The 17,715-nt window shown below is 38.8% G+C and overlaps 1 protein-coding gene across 3 annotated transcripts in view; it reads left to right on the top strand.

Moving 5' to 3' along the window:
* Fhit (fragile histidine triad diadenosine triphosphatase) overlaps positions 1–17,715 on the top strand; it is a 1,639,467-nt gene that overhangs the window by 735,302 nt on the left and 886,450 nt on the right. The window lies entirely within an intron of this gene.

The raw sequence follows: 17,715 nt of genomic DNA on the forward strand, positions 1-17,715 counted from the left end.
GATCTTACATGTTCTATCCATATTTTCTTCATTTATCATGTTAGCATCTAAGTGTTCTAACTCATCTACCTAGTCTTTAAGCCCTGCTACTCTGTCTGTCACTTGACCCTTGGGTGATACTTTCCACAGTGATTTTTAAATTTGACTTACTGAGTTCTTCATTTCCAATTTTTTGTAGATTATTTATTTATTTTATATGAATACACTGTAGCTCCTACACACCAGAAGAGGGCATCAGATTCCTTTATAGATAGTTGTTAACCACCATGTGTGTTGCTGGAAATTGAACTTGGGACCTCTGGAAGATCAATCAGTGTTAACAGCTATGTCATCTCCCCAGCCCCCTCATTTCCAAATTTTAATTTGAGTTTTTCTACCTCTTTAAGGGTCTTTCTTGTATGTTGCATTGACTTCCTTGTTTCATTTATCAACTTGTGGTTTTTTTTTTTTTTCACTTTTAATTCATTCCAGAGTTTATTCTTATTCTCTTGGATTTTCTTGAAAATTTTGCCATTGTTGTCTTAGAATCTTTGGATTTCATCTTATTTATGCTCCCTAAACAGATTCCTGAGCAATTGGTGATGTGTGGAGGAGCTACAATACCTTGATTTCTCATGTTTCTGGTGGTTTTTGTGTTGAGATATGTACAGATGGAATTACCTTGATGGTTGGATATTTAAAACAATCACTTATCTTCTTTCAGTGGAAATATTTTCAGTATCCATGTCTGTCTGCTTAGTGAAGTTGAGGTACTGTTTCACTGTGCAGGAATAGAGGTGTGTCCCCGTACTTAAACTCTCAGTCCATGTGCTCAGAGTTCAGTCTCCAGTGGAAGGAGAATGCTCTCTGTAGGACCACTGACTGGATATGCTCAGAGTCAAAACACTGCATAGTATAGCCAACTAAATAAAACTGCCTCTTCAATTCATATCATTTTTTGTGGAGTAAAGAAGGGAGTGCACTGATATTTATAACTAAGGGTAGGGATGGGAAGAAAAAAGCCAGAGGAAGACTAAGGGTTAGTTAGTATCAGGGCAAGGATCAAAAAGAGAAGAAGGAAATTGACTGGGTGAGCAGTAAAGAGGAAGAGATAAGACAAATGCAGTTAAAGAGAGAAGGAAAAGCGGAAGGGGCCAGCAAATGCACCCAAACTAGAATAACACTAGCACTCAGGAGGCCAGAGGTGTAACTGCAAACCAAAGGGGAAAGCTAAAACATGGGGTTAGTGTGGAAGAAGCTGTTTGACCAATTTAAAATTAGAAATTAAACAAAGTGTGGCTAAAAGAGAATGGCCTTTTAGAGTCTTTTAGAGTCTGTGTGGCTCTTCACCTTGGCAGGGAGATTGGCTTGTTTCTGTTCTATGTTAGAGAAGTGGAGGCCAGTTTCCAGTGGCCCCCAGTAGACCCCATGAGGAGCGAGGTTTGAGTGCTGGCATCTCACTGTGTTGTCTCTTACATGGGCACAAGTGTTTCATTTGCCCCTGTGCTGGCTTCTTAGGACATATGGGTGAACACTCTTTCTCTGAAAAGGAACAGGTGTATGCCTGTCTCAGCATGGACTCTTGCATGAGTAGAGAACAAGGGTAACCGGGTCTGTTTCTGTCTGCTCTAGTCTATTGCTCAAACTGAATTTCCACCCTGGAGAGAACTACAGTTCCACCTCACACTTGGTTCCTTCATTAGAAGTATTCTGCAGGCCAGGTTTCAGTGTACATACCCTAGCTTCTGCTCTGAGTTCTCAGCATGAACCATGCAGGGAGGGACCTTTGCTCCTAGACTACCTACCTGTCAGTTTAGCAGAGAAACTACAAGACATGGCTTCTTGTCTGTCCATTGTAATGCCAAGAAGGCAGGCTCTCCTGGAATCATACCTGAATCTCCCCAGAGAGGTAACATGAATGATATCTCTCACTTTCCCTCCCCATTACTGCTTCTCTCTCTCTACTTTCTTCCTGCATTTTCTTTAAATTATCTGCTATTAAAATCATGATGCAGAATTTCCAAGGCTCTGTCTTAATCTTAAGCCTGCCTGGTTTGGACTCTGCAAATTGTCCTTGTTCTCACTAATTGGAGAGCCCACCTCTTGGCATGGCTGCCAGCTAAGTTTATTACCCAGTTGGCTTACTACTGTCTGCTCTGAAAATAGCATTTGCCTGCCACACAGTGATACGATTTGATGGGTAGTTGGTATATTAAAGGTAGTCTGGGAAGTTCCTCCTGGAGGATGTTATGCAGCCCATTAGGGTTGTGGAAGGTGAAAGGCACTGCATCTATACCATGTAGCAGCAAGCTTACCAAGTGGCTTCCACTTCCTTAACTGGAGATCTGAGCTCTTGGACATCTGGGTTTAGGAGGGAAAATATTTTTCTCTCTGGATGGTATGGTGGTGGTGGTGGTGGTGGGGTACTAAACAGTACTACCTTAAACTTTTAAGGAATCTGGTAAGAACTTGGAACAGACCTTGTAGCAGTTTAGTGTATAGCAGTATCATGTGGTACTGGTGTGTATCCGACTGGAAGGCTGCTTAGGGAGATTATGTGAGAGTTGTTTCAAAAGTAAAATGGAGGGGCAGGGGACTAGGAGTGGGGGCACTTGAGTACACATGTCTGTACTGTCAGCTGAGTGTCCAGGGATTGCTGCTCAGAGCCTGTGCCATGACACACAAAGGCAAGGACAAAGGTGGGAGTTGAGTTGTGCCAACAAAGCCCAGTCCCAGTAGGGCTCTCAGAAGAAGGGTCGTCTAAACAAGTTCACTTAGAGAACTGGGTTAAAACTTTTCAGGAGAAATATTAAACCAGTCTTTATTTTTGCTGCCTTGAGGAGCAATGGTCCTTCTGATGATTTGTATATGTTAGGCCCAGGGAGTGGCACTATTAGAAGATGTGGTCCTGTTGGAGTAGGTGTGGCCTTTTTGGAGTAGCTGTGTCATTGTGGGTGTGGGCTTTAAGACCCTCATCCTAGCTGCCTGAAAGTGAGTATTCTGCTAGCAGCTTTCAGATGAAGTTCTAGAACTCTCAACTCCTCCTGCATTATGCCTGCCCAGATGCTGCCATGTTCCTGCCTTGATGATAATGGACTGAACCTTTAAATCTGTAAGCCAGCCCCCATTAAATGTTGTCTTTAAAAGAGTTGCCTTGGTCATGATGTCTTCACAGCAGTTAAACCCTAACCAAGACAGTCCTTTTTGGTATTTGTCAAAAAGTCAAGATTCAACTGTATTAGTTACCAATAGCTAGCATAAGAAAAATTGCTTTAAAAGCAAGTACCTTGAAGACAGCAGAACATAGGGTTTCAATGTTACGAGAACATTTCTATTATTTCCCTCTGACTCAAATTCCCTTTTCAGCAGCACATATACAGATAACTGGTGACTGCAAACCAGCCTTTTGAGTATGATGTCATACTTTCCAGCCTACTAGACAAGGGAAGATTGCAATAAATTGCACTTAACAGCAAGACACCCACAGATTAGACTTGCTCCCAATTGATTTGTTTCTCTGATGTCATGAGAAAGATGGACAGAGGGAGTGCTTGATAATGTGCTTGGCCTGCCCACTTGCTGCTATAAGACCTAGCATGGCCATACCACAGACTCCAAGTAAACTTCATAGCTACTTGAAAACATACATCCAAAACCTGTGAGCAGAGGTGCACTTGAAAAACTTAGCTAAGATGGCGTCATGTCTTGTAGCTTTGTTCACAGTTGTTGTTTCTCATGGCACCATGTCATTTTCTATGATCCCGTACCTGTAGGAAATAATCATTCACATTAAGTTAAATTATACTAAGTAAGTACACAAGTTTTCTAGCTGCTTCTATGTCCTGGCTGCTTTCCTCTACATTCAGTGAGAGGTATCCTTGCCAGCATAGTGTGTAAGGGCTGACCCCCATGTAGTACTTCAGAAATGGTTTCTTATACTTTCATAAAACTGAAAGCAAGGGCTTGTTTAGTCCTAAACAGAGCATCCCTGTGTGGTGCCAGTGTGGAGATCTTTGTGGATAGGAAGAAGCATCTATAGGGGATGTAAGCAGAGTTACACACATGGGAGATATGATGGATAATTCTCCTATGTTAGGCACCAGTCTCTTTCATGTTTAATTTGTTGTCTTTCTAGATCCTCCTGCCTCTTGTCCTTAAAGCAGTAATTGGTGGTCACTTGGTTTACTGAGAAGCTGTAAGCTCTTAGCTAAAGAGAAATGGGCTCTGTCATGTTGCTTCACTTCTATGGTTTTACTTGACTCTATATGGGCTGAATAGATTTACAATGTTGACACAAACTGATATAGATCAAGTGCTTTGTCTAAGCAGACAATACCTGTTGTTGATATGAAGTTCTCTTGCTACTATGAAAGGTTATAAAGTCTGGGAAAAGATGGAGTTGGAGTTGGTCACATTTTTCTGAGTTATCTAGAGAGATAACTTCATGAAGGCTTCCTAGAGGAAAGGACAAATATTTTCTGTCTCCTGTAGATTTGGTCTGTCTTTTGTAGTGCTCAGAAGACTATAGATAGCCATTAGAATGTACCTAGCATCTTGTGTGTAGGGGCAATCAACTGGCCACTATGGGATTAACAAGAAAGGACTCTATACCCACACCCAAATGTTTCTGGAGTTTATTTTTCTTTCAAGGTCATGAAGAGATCAAAAGTAGCAATAAGAAAATGACCAATTAGTAGTGTTTCCTTTGAGAAGTTCAGCTCCAGGAAGCCCTTTAAAAGCAAAGATGAGGATAAAGAAGAAGGAAACAATGAGACATTATTATGGGGAGGTAATCACTGGTGTGTAAATGACTAGGACCACACAGGAAAGCTGTTTAGGTCAGTGTGAATCATGAGACCAGATTGAATGCATAATAAGCACCCTGCAACCTCCAGCCCTCCTGCAGGAGCCTGCCTGTAGACAGAAGTATCCCACCTGGCCTGAACAATGGACTCACATGATGGGATTCAGGTGCTGGGTCTCAGTGTGCTAGCTCATTACCAGCGTTTGATGATGCTCATTGGTAGGCAGCCTGAGCCTCATTACTGTTCAAAGGAATAATCTAATAATTAAAAGTTTTCCTGTATTATAATGGTGATAGATAGAATAAAAGGGTAGTAATGGTGTTTAAGAATAAGATGGGTAGTAATGGTGTTTCCCTGACAATCACCTATCAGAGTAAAAAGGGTGAAGAAATGGGAGATGGAGGGAAGGAGAGAGAGAGGGAGGCAGGTGGAGAGGCAGGATAGAGGGAAGGAAGGAGAAGGAGGAGGGAAGGGAGGAAGGAGGAGGAGGAGGAGGAGGAGGAGAGAGAGAGAGAGAGAGAGAGAGAGAGAGAGAGAGAGAGAGAGAGAGAGAGAGAGAGAGTCCTACTATTACTCCTAGAGCTGCTGAGTGGACCCTATTTGTCTAGGGAGATAGGAAGGTCTTTTAGAGATATCAAAAGACCCTGAGAAGGAACCCTAGCTGACACTGCATTGTGAACCCATTATGGTAGAAATTAGGTTAAAACTCCACTGGCATTCAAATTCATCTTTTACAATAGAAGCTTGTTCAAATGAGGAAGCTTATTTTCAACAACCTTGAATGAGAACCTTGATTATTGCTGTAGAAATAAAGTTTGCCCTTGATGACTTTAATCAGGACAAAACTAAGAGGCTAGAATTTTATTGTTATGATCTCATTTAATTGATACCTTATCAGGATCTGAAAGAACTCAATGGGTAGGGGGTTTGTGATGGCTTTGAGGCAAACCCTGGATGTAGACCTTCTTGTTTTAAAGTGGGTTTTCCATTTGTTATAGAGGAGGGTTAAGGGGATATTTTGATTGGAAAGTTTTAGACATCCCCTCACTAGGTTGTATGATCTGTGGTACACTGTTAAGTAAATAAAATTATCAGTCATTGCTGAGTATAATAGACCACTTAAAGTAGAAGAGAAGTGACACATAGCTGTACTTGACACTGTAATTAACCCTACACTATGTTAGCAAAAACCTGTGAGTGGTATTGCTTTGTTACACACACAAAAACATTCACAAAGTCCACCTGAATCAGAAATTGGTAGAATACATTTTTCCTGTGTGCAGAGATAGTAATCTTATTGTATTAATTTGTATATAAAGTTAATTTTTTCAGTATTAGTACTCAAAATATGATAAAAATGTATGCACTCATGCTTTGGTGTTTCTTTGTTTTTAACTTTTTTTCAAAGATATAAAGAAAGGTAAGACCTAATTGTCTCTCAACCTCTGAGAGACTCATGGATTGAGTCTAGCATGTGGTTTCACCTACTAGACGAGTGTAGTTGACTTAACATTGACACTGATAGGGTTTTGACCCCCATTTTGGTTGGTGACTCAATATATCAACCTGGTTATCATAAAGTCTATGAGAAGGACCATAGCAATTGAGAAGAAGGATGCTGCACATCACATGTGACCAACCAGAGAATAATACGAGGCAACGTTCAAGGGTTTCTTTTCCCTGTACAATATTCTGTAATTTTCTTTCTGCTATCAGTCAATAGGCAAACATGCTTGGGTTGTCTTTTTTGTTAAGTTAAATCATAGCCTCCATGAGATAAAGGAGTTATATCTTGCTTAACCTTTCAGTTTAGAAACTGCCCCTTTTCCCTAAGCATCTGTCATTCCCAGAGATAATTATCTACAAACAAGATGTTGATTTTTTTTTAAAAAGGGCTGCAATACAAATATTGTTGTGTTTTTTTCTGTGTGTTTAGTTTAACATACATAAAATTGAAGACTATACTTTTGCTGTGACTATATAGTGCTGTACTTTATAGTCAAGGTAGTGGTGGCATGCAAGTCATCTGTTCATTGACATCTACATTCATTAGCTGAGAACTGGATGTCTCTAGGCAGACTCTCCTGCCTGTGGTTTTGTAGAAGATGAAAGCATGCAGAAAAAAAGAACAGAATTGACTCTACAATTATGAGGGAAATCACCAGTCAATTTTAGATTTCCCCTTATGCACAGGTACATAGATGCCTTTAAATACTTTTTTTTTCTTCTTTTGTCTTTGAGTATCATAAAAGTTGATGCTGCTCCAAGTTTCACGTGAGCACAGTCAAACAGGCTCCTCTGCTGAACAGCCATGATTTAGACTTTCTCCAAGACTTCTCACATGATGGTGCTCTTTCCTTCTCTCTCTTTTTTTTTTTTTTTCGAGACAGGGTTTCTCTGTGTAGTCCTGGCTGTCCTGGAACTCACTTTGTAGACCAGGCTGGCCTCGAACTCAGAAATCCGCCTGCCTCTGCCTCCCGAGTGCTGGGATTAAAGGCGTGCTCTTTCCTTCTCTTGTCATCATCCAGTTTCATTCTGCTACTAACTAGCTGACAGCACACACTCATAAATCACAAGACTCTTAGAGGAATCAAAGGCCGGCAGTATTCCTTAAGCATGTCTGCCATGTTTTAACTTAGCTACTTTCTCCTTCTCCTCCTCCTCTTTTTCTTCCTTTTCCTCCTTCTCCCTGTCTTCTTCTCCCTCTCCCTCCCCTTCTTTCCTACCCCCCTCTTCCTTGTTCTTCTTCCCTTTCTTTTCCCTTGTTTTCTATGTAACATCCTTTGCTGTCCAGGAACATGCTTTGTAGACCAGTCTGGCCTTGAACTCACAGTTGAACCATTAAATTAGTTTTCATACATGCTGGAGTACAGATTTCCCCAGCCCCACTGATAGAGAGCCATTAGAAAAGCCCAAGGCATGCCATCTGATGGCTTACTAGAGGTTAATCTAGAGTTTTGCCATTCACAGAGTTTTGTCAGGACATAAAATTGGAAGATAGTTTTATTATTCACAGTGAACCTTAGCACCCCCAGCTCTAATGAAATAACATCTTCAATTTTCTCATTTAAAAAAAAAAGACATTTTTTCCAACCTTTTAACAAAAGGAGCAGTGTTTCTTTTTATCATGTTTGGTTTCCTGGTTGCCTAGGAGACATTAGTGTTCATGGTAGATTGCTCTGTCTAGGACATTTTGAAGAAGTCATTCCCTCTATATTGAATTTGTAAGTAATGACAATTTGTATAACAGATTTAGCGTATTAGAGAATGTCCAATATTGACAAAAGTTATATGGAAATGGGCCATCTCCTCTACACGACTGTTGACTACAACACACTACAAAACATGTCCTGAGAACTATTTAGCCACTGGTTTCAATAGCCTTGCAAGTTTAATATCTTCTGAACATGGTAATCTTTAAATCTACGAATTGTTCTAAGTGGCAATCAGAAGGGTGTATGAAGGCAGGTGTGCAAAGTGCTGCTTCCATACGGCCTCCCAGAACTTTAAGGATATGTCTAATGCCAACCTTTACAGGCTGGAAGCAGGAAGTAAGCACCGGCTGCTGGTCCTGTTATTCGGATGCTGGGTTTTAACTGACACATGGCACAAGAGAGGTAGCATCATCTACTCAGTACCGGGCCAAATTTTGTTTTATCTTTACTGACTAGATGCCATTCTATGATAATAACAGTACTATGTTTCTTACCAGTATTAAATTTTATATTAATTAACAACTATCTCTTGGCCATTAAAAAACATCCATGGCTACTTTTTGCTGGGGTAAACAGGCAGCGGTTAACCAAATACTTACTAGATCCTTAAGAAGTTCTATGGGAGGAAGTTATTGGTGCCCTGTATCACAGAGGCAAACAGGCAAAGGAACATGCCACATTCATATGATCAATTGAAAAAGAAAACAGATATTGTACCCAAGTCTGTCTAACCCTTATGGAAGTTCTGTTGCAGTTAGGGTGTGACAGAGCCTATGAATCTGGTTGTTTTGAAAGCTTTCAAGTTGATTTAAATCAGCTTGGCTTTATAGCTAGCATTCTAGGGGAGTTCTTTCTCCACGTTAAAGTGTATCTCTGCTGTGTTGCAAAATATGCATTGTTTGTATCTCTCAGGTGAAGTACATGTTCCTAGTCAGCAGGCTACAGCTGGAATGGCTAGCCTGCTTGCAGAAACATAGCATCTTTGCATTGGCCTTGGAGAAATGTTTTGCTATATGGACTAGGGAGGTATTAACTATGAAGTGGGACCCAGTGGCTTCTTGGTAGTCAGTGGTATAGAATTTCTCATCTTTATGGGTTTGGTCATGTGGTTACTGGAAGTTCTGAGGTTCCAAGTATGGGTCATGGATTTTGGGGGGTCTAAATAAAAATTAAAAAGTCAGTTCATAGTAGTCTGTGCTTGAAGAGGTAATGTGAAATTTAGAGACATAGGCTTATATTCTGAATCCTCTGTGGAATCTCTTAGGACGAGTATTGCTCATGGCTTTAGTACTAAGGGATGCCCCCAAAGTGAGTTATCTATAATTTAACTTCTTAAATTAGGGTCTCAAGTTTATTGAATCCTTAAATCTTACACTTTATAAAGAGCCATGAGACCACTGAAGTTCAGTGCTCATTTGAGTAGGCCACTTGCATTCTGGACATGCTTAGTGTCTCTAAAGTGCGACTGCTGGATCTAAGTGATCTCACAAGCCCCTTTCCACCCAGAAATTCTAGAGTTAGCTATTCTTTCTTGAAACAAGATTTGAAGCATTTGGCAGTTTAGTGAGACATTAGCATAATATTTAAAAGCAAGCCAGGGATAAACCTGGCCAACCATGGAATGATCTGTCACTGTCCAGTCTGGCCATTAAACCTTATTCTATGAACCCTGTAGCTCAACCCTATTGCTATCAGCAACAAAACCAAGCAGCTGTGCTGAGTCACAGACTTATTCATATAAGGCACAGAAATCTCTGTGCTAGTTCCTTTCTATTTGGTTAACTTTGAAGAGGAAGTTCTTAAAACTCATGTCCTCTTCCTAGCTTCCAAGAGTGATGAGGAGCTAGGGTGTTAGCAGATGGACAGAGGACACACGTAGGTCATAGGAGGGAGGTAGAAAGATGATACTTTTCATGAATGGAAATTTGGGAGATGTAGGAAATGCCAGAACCTTATAGTTTTGGTTAAAAGCAAAAGCAAGTTATTTCCACAGAATATCAAGAATAAGAAAGAAAGCATACATATATAAGAGCGTGGTTTTGGTTATCATACCTACTTCCTCTTTTCTTTATAACAGGAAAGAACACCAAGTTCTTTATTGACTGAAGTCTATTAATAAATATAATTCAGGAGCATGACCCATTGAGTGAGTCCCATAACTAAGTCCTTGATTTTCTGAATTCCAGAAATCATTATCTCCATGTTGGCTAAGAAATAGGTTTTTCTGGATATGATTTTCATTTGGAAATTTAACAGAGTACATCTAACTTTCATGTTTGGTAGAAATGATTCAGCAGTTTTACTTTGGCCTAAAATAAAATTGCTTTTGCCATGTTCATATAAGAGTAAAATATTTAATATTTATCTCCTTCTTGCAGACAATTTCAGATCCTGGATGCCTGCATCTTCCCATCACACTGCTGAATCTTACTGTGGAACCAGAGTAAACCACATACATACTTGTTTTCTCTTTACAGTCTCTGGAATATTTCTCTTTTTCAGTGAAATTAAAATTTGGGGAAATAGGTCTATTAGCTATGCAATTTGTACAGTTACCAGAGAGACAGTATTAGACCACTATAGAGGAAGGAAGGAAGTTGAAAATATTACTATTTTGGCTGCCTATGCCATGTACTAGACAATGATGAATGCTTAATGTATGCCAGCGTCTCTTGGGTTTAGATGTGATCCGAAGGTGAGAAGTTCATGTCATTGCAGAGGGTCAGAGAGGGGATGGCACAGCTAAATCAGGTAGAGAATTCTTAACTCTGCCTCCATTTATTCCTGCTTCCTCCAGAAAGAGAGTGCTTAGAGTTATGTCTATCATCAAAGGAGAAGAAGAATTAGTGAAGAGATCAGAGGGCATCCAGGGTTATAAATTGTTTGCAGACTAGACAAATTCAAAAATATGTAATAGAATTATATGAGTTTATTGGTAAGAGTGGAATGTTAGAAGGAAGGAAATTCATGGCGGGATAGCCAGAATACAGGGGAAACACTGGATATAAGTAAGCCTTAAGAGTTGAATGAATGAATGAATGAATGACCAGTGCATCTCAGTTTTCTCATCTCAAAGAACATCAGGATGAAACAGATATGAGGAAACTCAGATGGACCATTGAGAAAAGCAGAATGAATAGAACTATCAGAATCTTTGAAAAGCTGAAGTGTTACCATGTGCCAAAGAGTATCTTAAGATAAACCAAACATCTAAAGAATGTGATGGAAACCAATGACCTCACACACACTTTATGAGATATAAAGCTATCACAAATGGTAGTTCAGTCACGCCTACCCACTGAAAGGATCTTCAGCATATGTCCTTACTTAGAAGACTCTGTAGATATGATTACTTCGGATATCATGATGCAAGTTAGGCTGGGTCCTAAATATACCACCGTCTCTCATTAATGCTGTTAATAGTGTGTGTGCAGATACATGGACATGTGTGTGCACTTGTGTGTAGAAGCAAGTGGTCTTCCTGAGGTATTGTCCTCAGGAGTTATCCATTTTGTGTTCTGAGAAAGAGTCTCACTGAAAGCTTTAGGCAACAAGAAGTTTGCCAAATGAGATATCTCGTCTGTATTGCTCTCCGTTTGTATTAGTATAAGATGTGAAGACATACAGAAAAGGCTTCATCAAGATGGAGTATCTGGGGAGAGCGAGTCTGGAGTGATGAGTTTCCATGCCAAGGAGCATGGCGGGTGGTTGTAAGCCAACAGACACCAGGAAGAGACAGAAATTCTGTTTCGAGACTTGAGGGAGATGATAGCCTTTGGCTTTGGGGTAATTTATGTGGTAATGGAAGGATATTAATATATAGTCTTACCTTATTTTGAGATTAGAAACCAGAACATCCTGTGTTAAAAAGTAATCTGCATGTCAGCCAATTATCTTCTACAATTGTGTGAGGATACAAAGAAGCCAAGGTCAGAAGTTTTGAAACAGTCAAACTTAGAGTTTAGACTGTTATTACAGACTGCTTATTTAAATGAAAGGGTTAACTAGATATATTATTATGAATAAATTTTCATACTATATACATGTAGAACCTTTCTAAAATTAATTTTAGAAACAAGAGTACAACAAAAATAAATAAGGAAATCTAGGAGGAAGATTACAAAATGATAAGTAGAGAATTTAGATTCTTTTAATCAGTTAGTAATGACAACTTTTGATTTTAGGGAATTGATATTCAGGAAATTTCTTCACTAAGAAGATTTTTAAAGACCTGTGATGATTTGTATTGCTTGGCCCAGGGAGTGGCACTATAAGAAGGCATAGCTTTGTTGGAGTAGGTGTGTTGCTGTGGGCATGGGCTTTAATACCTTAGTCCTAGCTGCCTGGAAGCCAGTCTTCTAGCAGCCTTCAGATGAAGATGTAGAACTCTCATCTCCTCCTGCACCATGCCTTCCTAGATGCTGCCATGCTCCAACCTTGATGGTAATAGACTGAACCTCTGAACCTATAAGCCAGCCCTAATTAAATGTTGCTCTTATAAGAATTGTCCTGGTTATGGTGTCTTCTCACAGCAGTAAAACTCTAACCAAGTCAAGATAGTATAAGGAACATGGGTGTTCAGTTAGAGGGATAACTGAATTTTGAAGAAAATTGTGCAGCAATAACCAGAGGAGGCTCAGGTTAAAGAGGCAGCTATATTGGAAGCCATTGCTTCACAGTATGAGGAAGAGGGTGTTTCACCTGTGAACATGCAGCATATTGATAAGATGGAAAATTGAGCAGTGACATTGAAAAATAATGCAATTATTTGAAATTATAGGCCATGTCATTTGGACATGTCCAAAATTCAAACATGAGAAAGATAGAGTGTAGTATCTGAAAGACAGCAGCAGGGGTAAGGGTGAGCTAAGGGTGCTGTGGGGAAAGCTCAATAGAGTACGTGATGAGGACCTGAGTGCAATTCACAGAATCCATGGACAGTCTGGACACACCTGTATAATCCCAGTGATGAGGGGTTCACTCATCACCCAGCCTCACCTAATCAGAAAGGTGGAGATCTTACCTTAATTGAGATAGGCATGAGTGAGGAAAAAAAGAGAGCCAAACTAAATGACAACATTGGATAATGGCACCAAATGTAATGAGTGAGTGGCAGAACCATAGGGGTTAAATTTACCAGGCATCTTGGCTAAGGGAGAGAAAACAAGATGCTAGGGTACATGATTTCTTTATCTTAAAAGCATCTAAAAAGGGTCCAGGCTGAAGATGGGATGATGAAAAAAGTCCATCTTTGTGAAATATGAGCAAAGCAATAAATAGTGAGATAAGTCAGAATGTAGATGCATGAGTATGTAACATTGTGATGTGCAAAACTGGAAGTTATGGCTTCTGCCATTGATTTGACAACTATAGTTAGAGATTTAACTCAGTTCTACTAGGAAATAATGAAGCAGAGATGAAAAGCAGAGGCAAAGATTTGGACAACAATGATTCAAGATTGAATTCTATAATGTTGATATATTGAATATATTATAGATTAAAACATATATTGAAATACAAACACACACATAGAGCTGAATGAGAACAGAATGCATTTTGTTTTGCATTGTTTGAGTTAGGGATATGGTTCCCCTGTAATGTTTCAGGAAGAAACCTCAAATGCAAAAACTGGCACAAAGGTTTTCTTCTCCATGGCATGGTAAATTAGACCTATGAACAGGCAGATAGCAGAAACATCTGAAGTGTTTGGAAACTAAAAGGCACACTATGAAATAACCCTCAAGTTAAATAGAAAATCATGACAAGGACCAAGGTTTCTGGGAACTGAGAAATAACAAAAACCCTAGAAAAGATACAGCTAATGGGCATCTTTGATAGCAACATGTAGCTGTAGCTACTGAAGAGAACCAGCATACAATCTGTGTTTGCCTCCACTAAGTTAACTTGAAGAAAGCGGAAAGATGAAGAACTTTTAAGCAAGAAACAAAAGTGTAGAAAATGAATAATGGGGCCAAATTAATAAAACCTGAAGAACCTTTGTTGATTCTTTAACAAAAACTTAATAAGTTACAGATAAACCTTGAATGATGGGTTAAAAACTATTCACAGTTTGATAAAATTCAAAACAGTGATTATTAATCATATTCTTAACCCATTATATTATTACTTTATGAGTAAAATTAAAATTGGCGTGAAAAGACTTAGAAATTAGTACAAGAAAAAAAGTCACTTAGGTAACCAGAGACTTTAAATCGTTATGGTGATTGTCAAACTTCCTCCTGCAGTAGGAAAAGGGGCACAGCTTGACAGAGCTCTGCTGAACCCTAAAGCACTGGTTCTGAACCTTCCCACGAATACTGCAACCCCTTAATAAAGTCCATCATGTCATAGTGACCCCAACTATAAATTATTTCATTGATACTATAAAAGTGAAATGTTGTTACTATTATGAATCATAATGCAAATATCTAATATGCTATGACACCTATAAAAGGGCCATGGCCCACAGGTTGAAAACCACTGCTAAAGTAACAGAAAGTAGGTGTACATTTTCTTTTAAAACAAGTAAACCAAGCCAGTATATTTAGGTAGATGTTGACAATGACTAACTGGTAAGTTAGTTTAAAAACGTTTGGCCAACTTCACCTACAACACCCAGAAAGCCAATATGATCGTGAACAAAAGAGTAAGATACTCCAAGTGGCTAGGAATAGTTAAATATATTCAGCAATCTGCTAATGAAGTATATCACATTGATGGCAAAGAATACAAAATTGTATTACACATATATATGTAGTAGAATTTTGTTTATTTAAAATGGGAAATTTAGATTTTATTCATCCTAGCTCAGTATAAAAGTTTTTTCTTTTTAAATTAAAACTTATCAAGGATATTATTCTTAATAGCAAAAGAAAAGTTTATGCTAATTCATTATAATTTTAAGAAGAGGACAAAGATTCTTTTGTTACATCTACTTTTGAATACATTGCCAGAGACCTCTCAAGGAAAAAAAAATTTTTTGAGTTAAAAGTGAGAGCAATCACATTACTTCTAAATGAATCTTATGTGGAAAACCAAAGAAGCTCTGTGAGGACCGTCAGCAGCCATGGAGGAGTTCCCAGTACTTCATAATTTAAGCAAAAACTCACACGGAGCATACAACTAAGTGTTAAGAATGAAGATAAACAGCTTATAGAAGAAAATCCTAAAATTCACATTTGTGACCTTATGATGGAGAAATATTTGTTAAATAAAAATCATAGAGGAAAATATCAAAAGAAAATTAATGATTTTAATTATGACAAAATTAGTAGATTTTATTCCTTAGGGCAACAACCGAAAAATTAACAGATGGTAAAGTGTAATTATCATACTGAATATTTAGACCATTCTGTGGACTCTGGAAAATCAGGAAATAGAAGAAGAGTAACTTTAAAAATGAGGATGAAGTATTAGTGATAAGTGAGTTGAGAGATACCATTCTTATTTATTTTTAAAATTTTACTCATGAGTACTGTATATGCATAATCTCTATTTCTCTCTTTTCCACTCTAAATTTCTCTCTTTTCTAAACTTCATATTCTTCTTTAATTATTGTTACACACACATGTATACGTGTACACTCAGATTCACATATATATGTTCATATAAATATAGTCTGTTAGTCCATATAATGTTGCTTTATGTATTTTGGGGATGACCACTTGGGACTGTGTAACCTATCACTGGAAGTAATACCCGAAGGAGAACTGGATCCCTTGTTGTTCTTCATCTAGGGGACAGCCTTGTAACATTTCCTCCATCCATAATGATTTCATTGTTCAAACCAGTAGTGTCATTTTTCTGGTCTCTTTTAGGCATTGGAGTGAGAATGGTTTAGGTAGGGATAAGGAAAAGCTATTGGATAAGCTGTGCCTGGGTTACCATTTTAACTATCAGTCATGAAAGCATATAGCATCAAGTGATAGTAAGGACAGAGGAAAACACTGTCTTTGGATATTACCTTTAAAAGTGAAAACTGGTAGACATATCTTAGAAAAGCTGAGTGACATTATAACCTAAAACCCTGTCCTAGCACAATATGATGTCCATTAGGATAGAAGTCACAGTGTTATTTGTGATAAAATATTGTGGCTAGACTAACTTTTGAGAAGAAGCAGACTGTACACAAAACCCACTGTGGTTTGCTATGAGAAGAAATGAGCCCCCATTCATTATTTTTAGCAACACTGGGGGGATAAGACAATTAAGAAACAAATGAGGTTTAAAATAAATAATACATAAAAATTAAAGTTCAATGTTTTTGAGAGCCCTCCTTGTTTTTGAGATATAGACGACATGCACACAAATCTATAAAGAAGATAAGAACTATATTAATCGTGCTATAGTGAATCCCTGAGTTGGAAGGAGATAGAGTGGTTTAGAGCATAGAGGATGAAAAGAAAAACAAGAACAAAATGAAAGACAAATAAGACCAAGGAAGGTGCAAATCAAGGGCTCAAAATGACAGCAGCCCATCAGTTAGAGCACATGCTTAAGTCAAGTTTGTCCAATTATCCTTCATGCAAACACATGTCAGAGATGTTGCTCCTTGCATTGTTAGACAGTGGCTCAGACAATGGCATTAGGTGTGGGTTTGTGTCTCTGTTTGCTGATGTGTTAACTCTGGTGAAGCAGCTTCACACTTGAACAGAATAGACAGTTCAGCTTTAAGAAAGAGCCTTCTGTGCAGTGGTCAGCTGATGGATTTGTCTTTTGTTTCACTTTGTTCTCCATGACAACTCCCAAAGCAGTAGTGTGCTAGAGAACAAAGGGCACTTGAGTCGATTGCTAAGACCTAGATTCAGGGAGTGAGAAGAGCCTTATCTATAGAATATGGTGATACATTAACCTTAAAAAATTCAAGGTAACATGGTTGGAGCTATAGGAGATGCAAATTCACATTTCTGGTAGCTTCTCAGCATACCTGCAAATCCATTTGGTTAGACAATATTTGAAGCCTTGCTGACCCTTAATTTCTATGAGTTGGTTGTAAGAATTTTAAAAAACAAGTATCTTTGTCCTTGACATGAGTCTTCCCATCTGAGTCCTTAGCACCAGAATTTCAGTCATGTTCCCATCTACTACCCTACAGGTATTAATACGGGCATATCTCTCACTGTATTAAATCATTTTGCACTTATTGGTATACTTTACAGAATAGCTTTCCATTTTCTAACCTCATCCTTTTTTTCTGATTATTTTTCATCTTTCATCCCTGTATTTTTTTCTAGGTTGGCCACTGGCTCCTGACTGTTCACTTGACTAAGGCAAGTGTAGGGACCTTGGTCACTTAGGAGTCATTTTCATGGTAGGCGTTACCTCGTTGAGATTATATCTGGAGCGTGGGTAGCTTTGGTCCATCCAAGCTGCCCAGTTTCACTTCATTCTCCCTTGTGTTCATTCTCTCTCACATTGCTCTGACAAATGGTTTGTTAGAAATGACTTGCAGTAGCAAGGATTTATTTGGGTTCAAGATTTCAGAGTTCTAATTTATAGAAAATCATGGTGGTGGGAGCAAGCTGTAGCTTGGTTGACAGAGATCAAAGGGAGAGAGAGAGCCACTAAAAGGCAGGTGTAGCCTTCAAAGCTCAGCCCACCCACTATTCTACACTCTCCAACCAACCCCCTTCTCCTAACATTTTGAAAAACTTGAAGAACAGCTTCACCAAGTGCTCAACTCATAAGCTCCTGGGGAGATTGTATATCAACTGTAA

This window comes from Mus caroli, unplaced genomic scaffold, assembly GCF_978045245.1.
Source record: "Mus caroli unplaced genomic scaffold, Mus_caroli_1 scaffold_12, whole genome shotgun sequence".
NCBI lineage: Eukaryota > Metazoa > Chordata > Mammalia > Rodentia > Muridae > Mus > Mus caroli.